Here is a 10,889-nt window from a genome sequence, read left to right as displayed (position 1 = left end):
GAGGAGGAGGGGGCAGGAGAGGAAGAGAAGAAAGGAGCGAAATGCATAGGAAAAACCCACGGTTCTATTTTTGCAAAATTCGTCAGTACAAGTGCCGGTATGTGCGCTGGTACAAGCATCGATATATACATCAATAAAGCCATCGATATACGCGCCGATATGCATGCTGGTATATGCACCAAAAATTTAAAAATCATTTTTAAGAAAAACTTGATCTCCCTCCATATTTACCTACACACATACCAACGCACGTCACCATTGATGTCGGTAATTTGACGTCAAAATTTAAGCGATCTCTTGTAGTGGAAGAAGAAAATGGTTTACTTTGTATTTGTATCAAACTCAACTTATCCATGAGAATCACGTGTGTGGAGGATAGGCAAACCATTTTTGAGGGTGGACATCACATAGAAATGGTTCACTTTGTATTCGTCTCAAACTCAACTTATCTAGGAGAATCGCGTGTGTGGAGGATAGGCAAACCATTTTTGAGGGTGGACATCACATAGATGACTCATCTTGTCATAGAGATCTTGCCAACACACTTGATACATTGAATTCCACTTGGTGCATTAATGCTCGTTGCTATGGGGTTCCATGTCAAAAAAATTGTCAACTCTTGTGGATATACCCATCAAAAGAAGACTAACGTGGTGTCTCAATGAAAGTTTGATCTTAACATGGTTCTATCATATGTAATAAGTACATTCAAAACCAATTTGGATTTTCAACTAGAGCAACTAATGGATGAGCACAAAGTAAGACTAGTTACGATGGGATCTGCAAGGAAGCATCATTCTACAACTCTTGTGATTGACTACTTTTGTCATAGAGTTGGAAAACCAGAGTCACGGTTCAGAGAAGAAGAGAATTAGAACATCAAAAAAATATGGCTATCCATTCAAAGTTCAAGTGCAAAGCAGTGATGATAAAGATCAGGTTACTATACAGATTTACCTAATCATGATGTCCATGTCCCGGGTAGTAGAAGTGATCTCTATCATTTTCCAGTACACCCATCTATTGTGAAATGTTGTGCTGAGGATTTGTTTAATATGGGTAGCTCTCATATATTGCACAAAATCGACACCACAACAAAGTAGAGGAGAACTACACATACCTCTTCAAGGAGATAATATACCAATCAATTTCTCGCAAGGCAAGAGATTCAAAGAATAAAATTGCACTCTTGTCTTTTTGTAAACGAGACACATGTCGTACATGGCAATTGAAAAATATAGCAAGCGCCCAATGGCATGTGCCAAAAGACATTTGCACAATATATGTAAAAGTTGTGGTAAACACATAAGAAAAAATCTAGCATCTCCATACTCATCCACCACAATCGGAAAAAAAGTGAACATGCAGTTGGAAAGGTCAACTCTGCCAAAGTAGTTTCGCATTGCCCTCTCACTAGGAAAGGTTTGAACAAAAGACAACCACAAGATATCAATGAAGCCAAACATGATTGAGAGGCTCCTCTTCAAAAATATGCTACATCTATTTACAAGGTCTTGGTCTTATTATTCTATATATCCATAAACCATTCAAACAAAAATCAACTCTAATAAGAAACACTTACATGACAAAGAAATTGAGTGCACGTGAACTTGCCCTCTTGCTTGTAGTTTTACTTGCAAGTTTAGCATCATATGTTATCTCAAGTCCATATCTTGATGAGCTCCAATTGGATGGGGATACCCTTAGAAGATCATTTAAACATAGGTCACATTACATACTATGTCAAAATGGAAATGAACCATTATATGAAAGAGGGCGTATCGTGGCGTGTTTGAGCCCATCAAGAGGTCACGCGCATAAGTACTCCCACTTGAAGAAGAAATATCTATATGTGTTTAGATTTTTCCTTTACCATTTTTCATTGGCGACATGATCACCTCATTTGCTTAATGAAATAGAAAGAAAAAAACAAAAATGCTAAAAATTGAAAATAAAGATGTGACAATTAATGGGTACAAAATAATAAAAACAACAAATACTTAGCAAATTACTGAAGGTATGGTTTGGGGATGTCCCTCATCCTCCATTTGTGATGTAGATCTTCACTCTCCATACTCTTAGTAGATGAGACATCATTATCCTCATGTTCTTAATCCATCTCCTTTCTTCTTCTTCTTCATGTTTTTTATTCTTATATTTTCTTGATTAGAGAGACATTTAAGCATGCAAACAATCCTAAACTTAGAATTTTATCCATAAGGTACAATTATGAAAGCATTGAAGCAAAGAATGAGAGCATCTCTCACCATTCTCTCTTATCCTTTTATAGTATTTCATCTTTGCAACTAGAGTTGGCATGTCACTCTCCCACTTTGTTGTTTCCTCTTGCACATGGTTGAAAAACCATACTTTGTGTGGCATCTTTTGGAAGGAAAAGCTTAAGCGCCATCTCTTCTCACCATTTGCATTGAGATCTTCTAAATGCTTCTTTTGGGCAATTTTTCTGCGAGTTGATGCTTTGAAACCGCGTTTTGGCTTGCCTATGGGACCGTAATCTATTAGCCAATTTGGGCTTTTGACTACCCTTTGGTCTCCCCGTGGCTCTATGAGGAACGTCAACGATAAGACCATGACTCTCTTTGATATGGTGGATAAGGTCAACATGTTTCTCCTATGCTCTATTCCACTTTGGACACGTTTCGTCTACTTGACAATAGTGGACAAGCGCCCCATCTCTCTCCCTAAACTCATCAATGAAGAGTTGGTTTGCCTAGACATTAATAGGCATTCTCATCTCCTACTATCTCTCTCCCCCTCCCTCCCTCCCCCCTCTCTCTTTCTCTCTCCCCCTTGCTTGCTCTCTCTCTCTCTCTCTCCCCCCCTTGCCCTCTCTCTATCCAATATATACACAAAACCAAAAAAGGATCAATTTCACAATCAATTTAATCACATCATATTTCACAAAGTTTCTTCTCTCAAAAATGTAGATTGAAGAAAAGGTGTGTCGATCATACCATGACCTCCGTTTTGTATGCATCATCAACATCTTGTGAATGTGAAGAGGAAGACTCCCTTCTCCTCTTCATGAGGCTTTGTTTTTATTTACAAGCACAATTGGATGTCCCTTTGATGCCATCTTCATAGCTCCAATCTTTGTGCGTACTTAGGATTTTGTAAGCCTTTGCTCGAGTGAGACTGTTGTGGAGCTTTTCGGGGAGTCATCCTCTTGCAATTTGGATATTTTTTGACAAAGCACACAAAAGCTTGAGCTTGACGATGGCTTCAATGCAATCCACGGTCCATTCCACCCAATATTTCTCTATTCCACCAGCTTCCTCTCATGCGGCCCTCCTTTCCTTGTAGCACGTGACCCTCCTGATTTTTCAATGAGCCTTTATTCCATGCTTTAATAAACCTAAGGTAAAGCTTGAGAAGGCTTGAATTTGGCAGTGAAGGTGCAGCGAGAGATAAAGGGAGTTGTGGGACGGGTGTCTAACCTCACTCCTATCTTATTGTAGATTTAGCGAGAAGCATGATTAAATTGTCAATCCATGGGACGAAGCTAACTCGACTAGTGAATAGAGGCTACAAGAGGTTGTCAATCTCTCAAAAAAAAACAAACAACTTGCATCTAACTCAAGCTACACTCAAGTGACTAAAATCACCAAAAGCCAATCACTCATCGGCAAACAAAATCACATACGTTACAGCATCAAATGACATCCAAACATAACGAATCTTCTAGGACATGTTTATAAGACCTAAGCACACATGCTTATGTCTCATATCCCACTTTCAATCAAGTGCAAAACTCACGATTATTAACAGCAGTGGATTTTTGACCTAGTCGTTTTTGACCCAAAATGCATCTAAATGCTTGTCACTGATGCCCCAATACCCCGCCTATACTTAGTTTTTTATTTTGAAGTGTAAATTCCTACTTATAATGAAATTAGGGCACGGGTCGGTGACGCAAACAACTACAAAATACTGTGAAATGCGTAGAGCTCTTACCTGCGGTTGCAATGTGACAACTGGGGAAGGAGTAGGAAGCGCGAGAAGGAGAGAAGTGAGCGCCGTTAGCTCACGCTATGTATTTCATTATCCAAAACTTAAAAATAACTTACAAAAATTGGCTTTTATACCTTAGCCAAGGTTTTTGGTGGTCAAAATTAATAATCTGGGAGCTCTAACTAAAGATGGGTAAAGACAGATTGATACAATCTGGAAGCTTGTAGCCCCGGCTCATCAATTACAAAGTTTATCTATAAAATAGGAGTTATAGTATTCTTGATTTATCAAAATAGTAGGTGTTTTTACAATGAGAGCTCCAAAATTGGTACCTGAGTTAGCTTGCTGCTAACATTCCCCCTCCTTGCCTGTGTCGTCCCTTGACACAGCTTTATGGACTGAAGTAGTCTTTTGGTTGACGGCTGGCAAGGTGGTCTTTAAGTGCATGTAAAGCCTTTTCATATCTGATCTTTCTCTCTTTGTCTAGCACTTGCAAAAATTGCATAGTGACATTGTTCTTTAGCTCAACAACAGAGTAGCCGACGAATCTTAAAGTCAGGTTGCTGATCACTGGCCCAAAAATATTCGTTTTCCAAGTGAAAAACCCTGTGTAGAACGCTTCCTCAAACGCCAACATATTGTGAGAAGGTAAGAACATGCACGAGCGTAGAAACCATAAAGTACTTCTTCAAAATGTTGGCCACTGAGATCGTAGCATAAACCCTTATCACCCTTGAGGAAAGACATCCACGAGGCTCCTACTTGCTCTAGCTCATGAAAGACTTTAATGCTTGTGAGCAGCATTCGAAAAATTTTATAAATCATAGCACATGAAAGATCAGGTAGCCTTTTGAAGAATGACATGGCGCCCTTTAGGGTTTTCACCATGTATTCTTCTATTGTCAATCCCTAGTCTGGAGCTTGGAAATCTTGGATAATTCAGCCATGTTGGTCGCTTCTTTGTTATTGCCTCATGTGCTTGCCATGTCCTTACTCTTGGTACACGACCAAATGTTGGATCCTTTTGAAGTGCCACAAGTGCTCTTGTGAACAGAATCAGGGATCTTGGATTCTTGTTCAACCAACTCATCCTCCACTTAGGGTAGTTTTCATCTGCGCCTTCTACTTGCATGTCTTTATAAAGTCTTTTCTTGACCTGGAGCAACTCCACCTTTATCAAGGGATATGGCAGGGATTGCTGATGTCATTGTGCATTGATTTGATTGGGAGTGAGTTGAGTACCATTGACAGAGTGAAGAACTAGCAACGCCCAATCCATCACTGCTTTCCATTGCTCATCTGTCTCTTAACCTTTTCCTTAAGTGCATCTTCCTCAGTTTTTGACAGCTGGACCATTGGCACTTCATCTGCTTTTGTTAATGGTACTTGGAAATATTCTTCTCCACCTAGCCCTTCTGCTCGTGGTGTTTCCATCTCAACAAAAGACACTGAGAAAATATTAATATGTGGTTTCTCTGAAGTACCTGCATCTTCTTGCATCTCTTGCCATCCATCTCTCGTCTTGTTGTACGCGCATTAATGCTAGGTCTCTACATTGTGACTACTCTAGCTTTAGCTCTATCTTGAGATATTTGTTCTTTTTTTCTAGTGCTTTGTACACTTTTTCTGCTCCTTTGATCGAAGCAACTGTGGGATTTTCTCGTATTTGTCGCAAAAAGATTACCTGATCATTGATCCTCTGCTCTGAACATTGCAATCAGGCATTTGCTACGTCTAGTTGTACTTGGATCTTTTGCATTGATAGAGTTGTAGTTAAAAGTTCGTTAGTAACCTCTGTCAGCTGTTCTTCTTTTGTTTTGCAAGCCTCTGTCAACTTCATGAGAAGTTCACCTAACTCCTCCATTTGGTTTTGCTGTTTGTCTCTTGCTTGCTAACTAGTGTTGCTCAGCTTTAGCTTTCAGTTCTTGGACTTGTTTTTGCACATCAGTGATGATATTTAATATGTCTTCTAACTCTCCTTAGAGAGTGTCGATCACCATCTCCAATTCTTTAGCCTTTGTGATGCGGCTAAGTGCTGCTGATCGGAGTTTTTCTATCATATACTACATCTGCTTTGCATATTCATTGACTTGTAGAATTACCTCATTTGTCTGCCAGTCTTCATTTCTTGTAAGCTGCCTAGAAGTTTTGGCAGTCTCTTATGACTCTCTTGGTGGAGTCATGGCAGCTGGTTGTGGTAGCGGCCAGGTTTGTTCTTGCCCTTGATGCTATGCTTGGCCCTCGTCTGCTTTGTCATCTTGAGGCTTCATGGATGCCTCAATTGTTTCTTGTTGGGTGGAGGTAGAAGGGGTTTCCTCTGTTTCCTGTTCCGTTGTTTGCTCAAACCTTGCAGACTTTTCTGATGTAGGACTTACTTATCTTTGAGGTTCCGGTTCTTTTGCTTTGGCTTGCTCCTGAGTAGTTGCTGCATGTTGTGAACATTCTACTGCTTCTTTCTGTTAAGGCTTTTTTTCTTTAGTGGGCTCACCCACTGTGGTTCTATCTGCAGTGATGGTGGAGAACTTGGCATGGGGTGGTCGTGTTGTTCTGTAGATGGTGAAGAAGGCCGGGGAGACAAGTCACCTTGAGTCTCTCCTTGTGCAGTTGCTTCTTCTACTTGTTTTTCTTGTTCGGCCGCATCTGCTCTAGCTTTTCTTTTTGCTTCTTGAGCTTCTTTCAGCTTCAATGCCTCTATATCCTGATACATTCTTTCCAATAGATACTTTGGATCTTCTTCTTCTCCTCGTGCAAGGTGCTTTGTTCTTGGTCTTTTTACTTCTATAGGTACCCACTTTGCAGGGTCCTTGCCTTGAGCTTGGTGGCTTCATTCATAAGAGTGCTTCTCTCTCTCAAACCTTGCATGTTTCTATTGAGGCTCCTCTTGATGTTCTACCACTGCTTTTCTTTTCATTTCTTCAATGCGTGCTCTTCTTTCCTCATTGTTGGAGCTTTCACTGCGATGCCTTTCTGGAGAGCTCTCGACAGATTCTTCATTAGATTTGTAAGTTCTTTTAGTGGACCATGTGGCTCGAGAGGATGGTTTTGCAGACATGATCCATGTGTTCTGATATGGGACAGGTGGAAAATTTTCTGCCATGCCGATAGCATGGTAGGCTATTCGTGTAAGTACTTCAAGGTGCTCCCAGATATGTTATCTTACCCTCTTTCTTTGTCCCCTTCAGTGTGGATAGCACGTATTGTGTGTGGTTGAGGGGCTGCCTGGTTGTCGACTTTAACACTTTTGTAAATGTGGTTGCAACCGCATGATTGGGTGTCGTGTATCTTGGTGGTCTCTTTGCGAAGAAGTGGAAGTGTTGGTGATATAATCTTGCTGGTTCTTTCACTTGCTTTTGAATAAGATTGGCAAATGTTGCAGCAGCGGTTTCCTTGGTGAAGGTACCTACTGTCTTTCTGTCCCTTGCTCTCATGGTCATGCCTTCTATCGGTAATTTGAGAGCTTCGGCCACTATCTCTTTCATAATTACCACTTTGACCTTGTTCCCTTGCTGATTAGAGATCTGGGATGTACCATCTTCCTTCATTGTGGACAGAAGCTCATAAGAATTTTGAGAATCTACTCCACATGGCTCTTGGTCGTAGAACTCTCTGAGCCCCAGCCTTCTGTTAGCTTCTTTGTCTCAAGCTTTTCTGTGATATCATAGACCTCTTTTGGTAGAATTTGTAGTTCTACTTGATGTCCTTCTTCACTTTTAAATCTACCTGTGAATACCGTGGTGTTGTTCTCCTCTAGCTGCTCTTTCGACAGGTAGGTTGCTTTGGTCGTCTTTACTCAACTAGGGTCCAATTGGTATGGTGGTAGCTCCTACGGCTTTTCCTTTTGAGTGACCCTCCTCTTGGACTTTTTTGCAGCTTGCATGGCTTTTGTGAGGTGAATGAAGTGTCAAAGTTAGCAAATTTGGCAGGATTCTCCTCTGAAATGTCCTTCAGTCTGAATTACCAACAAATTGAGTCCAATTTGCTTCAAATCAATTTTTGAACATGCATAGATGCATAAAAACATGTAAAGACCAAACTCATCAAGTCCAAGCAAAAATTTGTAACAAAAATAAATAATCACGATTATTTACAGCTGAGTATTTTTGTCAACTTTTTGCAAATTTGGCATGTAGGCTTGAAGTATATATCAATTAGATACTTTGATTGAAATATGGGCTCATTTGAGTGTACAGGGTGAGAATGGTGCCAGATTTAGGCTTTAGGTATTTGAAATAGTAGATATAAATGAATTTTGAGATTTTGAGCTCCAAATTGGTTCAAACTTGGTTAGCTGGCTTAGGACATCATGTACTTTGGTCCCATGATGACAAAGATGCAATTTTCTCCCATCTTCGCAAAAAAGTAAATAATCACGATTTTTAACTTTTTCATCAAAATGAATATTTTTTGGTGCAACTTGGTTCTAGGCATGGTGTAGACCTTGTCTATGTGATATGAGGTGATTTGGATCAAAAAATGTGACTTATAACTCAGAAATTGGTTTGCAAGGCCTTCTTTGCGTTTTTTTGGCAATTTTCCAAGTTATAATTGATCATTTTGGCTCATACTTAAAATTTGGTATGTAATAGGTGTGTACAAGTGATAGGTGAGGTGATGATACCATTTTCAAGCCAGAATAGTGCAAAAGTAAATAATCACGATTATTTATAGCAGTCAACTTTTTCTTGCAAAACTTGAAAATTTTGACCTAAACACATTCTATACATCTAAAACAAGTCCTAAATTGAATTTGGTAAAATTTGGTCTTGCCAGCATCACTTCGTGCTTTGTCGACTATGAAATCATTGATTTTTGTGACTGCATGGACTATAGAGTTGGTTAGTCACTTTTGAAGCTATGGACTTGTCCCCTACATAGTCCTAAAGCAACTCATCCAATTTTGGCTCATTTGGAGTCGATTTGATCTCGTATGTCAAGTTTGACGCTTTGTGGGATTCGAGCCGTTTTCTGCTTTTTGAGGTCTTGGCTTGATTGATTTTATGAAACAAATCATATACATTGTGTATAGACCTCGTATGTAAGCTATTTGTAGAGTCAGAATCCAATTCTAGCGTCTGCTTTTCTACTTGGGACCCCCTCGACCCTTGCCGAATGGTCAACTGGTGACATAGAAGTGTTCTATTATGTTATGGCATGCTATAGTTCAAGTCTCATCTGATTTGGTTGAGCTGACAGGCCGCTATGGTCAATTTTTGGTCGTAGGTCTTTGTGCACTACTCGGATTCTAGGGTTTTTTCCAGGGGTTTAGACTAGCTACCGGCCGTACAAAATGGATCATTGATAAGTATAGAACTTACCCCTCATGTCTCATGTGAGACGGTGCTGAAAACAAGTGAATGTGGACTTCAGAAAATACGCGCGAAGAAGGTTGAAAAGCTCTCTCTCCAGAGGCAACAAGTGGAAATGAGGTGATTTTAGACTACCTTGGGTATCTATACTTGGACTTTCCAAACCAGTTTTCCCCAAATTCCTCTATTAGACCTACTAGACTGTGAAATCTATGTAAGACTCAAAAATTTCCCCAATCGGGTTCCTGTAGCTCATTCTGCAAGAATTCTGCAAAAGTAGGTCTAGCCGCCTAATTTAAGCTTCCGCTTTCGTCTGTCGATTAGATTGAAATTTTTTGTGTCTGTCCATCTTGTTCTTCTGATCATCAACGTGTCTTCAATTTTTCCATTTGAGCTCATTTGCTATTTATTATTAATTTTTGATCTGTTTATTGAAAAAATTAAGAAAAATAACAAAATGCGCTAGAAAAGTAAGATAAAAATCCAATAATTAAGAAAATCCATTGAAAAACACTGCTTTAATGTTTCTTGTTGGATTTCTTCATTTTTATCAAGAAAAATGATTTAAAAAAATACCAAAAAGGACTATTTTTTGATGATTTTCTGAGTGTATACACTATTTACACTCATCGGAAGAGATTATAAATAAGGGTACTATTAGGTAATTTTTCAAAAAATCACACGTTACCATCAAACGTTTTTCCTCTCTTCAAACATTGCCCTTAATTACTTATTGCTCTTCCACCCCTTCTAGATGGCGTACTCCGGGACGACTGTGTGCATGGGTTGAACAATCGTGTGTGTGCATAGCCTTGGTTGGCTCTACCATGCTTTGAAGATCAATGCAATTAAACCTTCATGTTGTGCAAGAGTTGGGTCTTGAGTAATGAACTCAAGGGTTTCTGATGTCGAGGCTTTCTGATGTTGTCTTCCAAAGAGCAAATCTTGTAGCTTGTGTGCTCTTTGCTTGATTGAACCATCAGGATGCTTTAGCATGCTGATTGCCTGAGCTATTGGTATCAATTTTGACTATTGTCAAGATTTTACCCGCCATTGATATCTTGGTTCGTCTTGGTGAGAATGGTGTGGTTGAGTTTTCTGAAACTTAACTGTCCCTTGGTTGATCAATTTTCCAGTTTGCGAAGAAGATAAGTGATCCTTTTTCTTCCAAATCCATTTTGTGTTAGGTTCCTTGCTTGGAGATGCTCGTCTATGTGTTTTGAACCTTGAAACCGTCCTTGGTATTTTTGGTGATGCTTTGGGCATCCAAATTTGAATTGATTTGTACTTAAGCTGTGCTTTTGGTACCCAAATTTGCATGACTCCTTGCATGCTATGTGTAGCATTTACTTGTTGATGGGATGGAGAAGATTGATTGCTTTGTGGTTTGATTTGCTGATAACTTCCTTTCCATTCCTCCTTGCTTGGTGCAATTGGAACAATGAGCTGTCCGTCTGTATGTGAAAGCTTGAGCTGATTGGTATCCCAATCTGATACTGCCTTGTATGTCCGCATCCAGGGAATTCCAAGAATCATTGTCTCATTCATGTGTTAATTTAGTAGCATACAAATTGATGAGGGCATGAACATCCGTGTACTATCACATTCAAG

The 10,889-nt window shown here is 39.6% G+C and overlaps 1 pseudogene; it reads right to left on the bottom strand.

The window, feature by feature from the left end:
- Positions 1 to 522: 522 nt before the first annotated feature.
- LOC147437601 (uncharacterized) lies at positions 523 to 6,679 on the bottom strand (annotated as a pseudogene).
- Positions 6,680 to 10,889: the final 4,210 nt, after the last annotated feature.

The sequence above is a fragment of the Adiantum capillus-veneris genome, chromosome 17, assembly GCF_014529385.1.
Source record: "Adiantum capillus-veneris isolate H3 chromosome 17, ASM1452938v2, whole genome shotgun sequence".
Taxonomy (NCBI): Eukaryota; Viridiplantae; Streptophyta; class Polypodiopsida; order Polypodiales; family Pteridaceae; genus Adiantum; species Adiantum capillus-veneris.
This window is presented reverse-complemented; position numbering and strand designations above follow the sequence as displayed.